Source organism: Leucopleurus acutus, assembly GCF_964270905.1.
Source record: "Leucopleurus acutus genome assembly, chromosome: 7".
Taxonomy (NCBI): Eukaryota; Metazoa; Chordata; class Mammalia; order Artiodactyla; family Delphinidae; genus Leucopleurus; species Leucopleurus acutus.
The window spans coordinates 91,320,190-91,323,758 of NC_139150.1; the positions used below are offsets into that span (position 1 = coordinate 91,320,190).

Consider the following 3,569-nt stretch of genomic DNA (forward strand, 5'->3'; position numbering starts at 1 on the left):
CGCTGGCGTCAGGCAGTCCGGTAACTGGGTCCGGCGGACCGGTAATTGGGTTCATTTGCCTCTGCCTTATCTGCCTGCCATCTGCTTCCTGAAATGCAAACAGCTACACAGGGTGATTTGCTACAAGACAGTGCAGGGAGCTTAAGCACCAGATGCAGGATGTAATTTACACTGACAGCTAGGGAGTGATAGGAACAGGATGTAATTTAGCTTTGTGAAACTTACATCTAGTTACAGACAGTACAAATCAGTAACAGTTTAAATAAAACTAGGATCGATTAACCCTTTCAGGCCAGTTTATGTGTCTTCTCTAGCCTGTTCACTGTCCCCTTTACTTTCCTTATTTTCTGGAGAGGAAAAACTTCATTTCTATTTTTGCTGCAACACTATTATGCTTAGTGAAATAAGTCAAACAGAGAAAGACAAATACGGTATGTTATCACTCGCATGTGGAATCTAAAAAATAAACAATAAATGTAACAGAAAGGAAATGAACGCACAGATGTAGACATCAAAGCAGTGGTTACCAGTGGGTAGAGGGAAGGGGGGAGGGGCAAGATAGGGGTAGGGGAGGGGATGAAGAGGCACAAACTACTATGCATAAAATAAATAAGCTATAAGGATAGCCAATGTTTTATAATAACTTTAAACGGAGTATAATCTATAAAAATATTGAATCACTGGGTTCTAATATATTGTTATTACAATATAATACTGTAAATCAACTATACTTCAATTTAAAAAATGATCACCACAGTACGTCTAGTTAACATCCATTACCATACATGGTAGAAATCTTTTTTTCTTGTGATGAGGACTTTTAAGATCTACTCTCTTAGCAAATTTTAAATATGCAATACGGTATTATTAACTATAGTCACATCCCCAGGACTTATTTATCACTGGCAGTTTGTACATATTGACCACCTTTACCCATTTCACCCACCCTCCACCCCCTGCCTCTATGAGCTTTTTTAAAAATTCCATATAAAGTGAGATCATACAGGATTTTTCTTTCTCTGTCTGACAGATGGGGAAGTGCCTTAAGTCTCCCACTTCGGATGACATCTCCCTGCCTCACAAGTCTCAGTCCGGCTGGGCTAGCTTTGGCAAAGGGACGGAGCTGGATCAGGAGCCGCTGCTGCCATATCTGGATCAAGTTCCAGTTTTGGTCTATCATCCAACACCTAGCCAGACTCGCCTAGCAACACAGCTGAGAGGAACAAAATAGGATAGCTCAAAAGAATAGGCCTCATACAGCATCAGCCTAAAGGAGTTTATGACCCTGGAAGAAACGGATCAGAAAAAAGAATCCGGGGGGCTTCCCTGGTGGTGCACTGGCTAAAGACTCCGCACTCCCAATGCAGGGGGCCCGGGTTCGTTCCCTGGTCATGGAACTAGATCCCACACGCATGCCGCAACTAAGAGTTTGCATGCCATAACTAAGGAGCCCACCGCCTGCAACTAAGACCCAGCGCAACCAAAAAAAAAAAAATCAATCAATAAAATAAAACAAATATTATAAAAAAAGATCCAGGAGTGTGTGATCTGTATGATGGACTTTGTTTACGAGAACCCAATTTGATTTCTGCTGTGTATGCAGGTCACCTGGGCTGTACAGATGACTGGCTAATGAGATCCTTCACATGCCCCTCCTGCATGGAGACAGTTGATGCAGCACTGCTTTTGTCCTACGAGACTAACTGAGCCAGTGTCTCTCACCTGACTTCAAGAGAACCATCATTTTTGGTGGTTTTGATCTTTTGTCGTTGAGCCCAAAGAGCGGGGGATTAGGAATTAAGATCATGCATGAAAGTTTCCTAAAAATTCCTCAACGGCTTCAGATGTTGGGGAAAAGTATGTGATATTTTAGAAATTCAGGGGGAAAAGTAGGATGCTATTTTTATGTAAAGCCTTCGCCCAGTGTTTAAAAATATAATTGTATTTAGATCTTGTTATTGCTCCAGTACATAGGATTTGTGTAAAGTGTTACATTAGCTATAAATGTTTCAATTGTGTGTAGAAGATTAGGAGAAAGATACTGGTTGTTTTTCCTAAGTGAGATATCTTTCTTCTTCCCTATACCCAAATTCTTTTTTGAAGTTGCTGGCATTTGGGTCAAGGTTTTATTTAAAGCTACATTTTATAACACTGGCACAAAAAAGGTAGTTTTAAGCTTTTTTGCATAGTTTTTTTTTTTTTTTAGAATAAACATAGAGCATTTATTTTTTACTTTATAGGAACTCCACAAGTTAAGGTCCCATTGTTTTTTTGCTGTGATTGTTGTTACTATTGATGTTGCTGTTTTCTGTCTTTGCTGGTTCTTTCTAATCTACCATTTGTCGTTATTGGCATACAGTCATCTCAGGGTCACAAGATAGCTGCTGTAAAACCAAGTATCATATTCTAACAAAACAAGGAGGAAGCAGAAAAAGAGTCCCAATGGTCATTTTCCTAATGCATATTTATCTTTTTTCAGAGAAAAATATCATTCTCATAAGCACAATAACAGCCTTCCCCTAATTACTCATTTGCCAAAACAGACTGATATGACCATTCATAAGACGATTCATGGCAAAGAGGGATATGATAATGATTGCCTCAGCCTAACAAGGATTTATCCACGAAAGCTGAATGCTTCACTCCTCAAAGAAATCAACACTTTTCTACATACAAAACACAAGTCTCTTGAAGGGTTCTTCATAAGTGCATTATAGAAGAATTTAGTATGTCATAAGCACTTAAGGATTTGACATTCAACTATAGTAGTATCCATGTTGGTTAATTTTCTTACAAGCCCCATGATGAGTTTGAGAAAAACTGAAAGAATTACAGTATCAGGTTCTGTTAAATCCTTACATGTATCTTGCTTAAGTTTTGGTTCATTAATTTATATCCAACTACATAAAGCAAATTTGGAGGAAAAATAAATAAATAAATAAATAAATTAGATTTAGGTCTCCAAATATTTTCATAGGAAGATGTCCACCATATATTAAATTATAAACCAGAATGTCTAAATACTATACCATTAAATCACATGTACAGTCAGTGCTGTATATCCAACGGTTCCATATCCTGCAGACATGGAAGGCCGACAATACTACACCATTTTACATATGGGAGTTGAGCATCCGAGGATTTTGGTATCCATGGGGAGTCCTAAAACCAATCCCCTGCAGATACCAAGGGACCATTGTATATGCTTATATCTGCATTTTTTACGTCTCAAAAAATATGTGCTAAATTATTACTGGTGGTCACCTCTGAGTAGGGGGCAAAATTGCCTTCCCTTCCACTTCCTACATTTCTCTGACTGCATTTGTTGCATTCAGCTTACATTACTACTGTAAACAGAACAATTTAAACATGGTCTGCCTCTTGGGGTTGGCAACTCACCTGCAGATGTGGTAGCCAGTCCTGTTTAAACCATGGGTACAGTGGACACCAATAAGTCTGTCTATAAAACAGGGAATATGGAATTAAGTAAGCGAAGTAGATACACTAAAAACAAGTTATACAATTTTCTGAAGAGTAGCGTTTATTAGTTACCAAAACACGACCACTAA

At 38.5% G+C, this 3,569-nt stretch overlaps 1 pseudogene across 1 annotated transcript in view; it reads left to right on the plus strand.

Moving 5' to 3' along the window:
• LOC309964519 (RING finger protein 11-like) overlaps positions 1–3,334 on the plus strand; it is a 30,371-nt pseudogene extending 27,037 nt beyond the window's left edge. The window contains exons 2-3 of the transcript XR_014327198.1: positions 1,031–1,317; positions 1,538–3,334. The product of XR_014327198.1 is annotated as an RING finger protein 11-like (transcript). The remainder of the gene's footprint in view (positions 1–1,030; positions 1,318–1,537) is intronic.
• Positions 3,335–3,569: the final 235 nt, after the last annotated feature.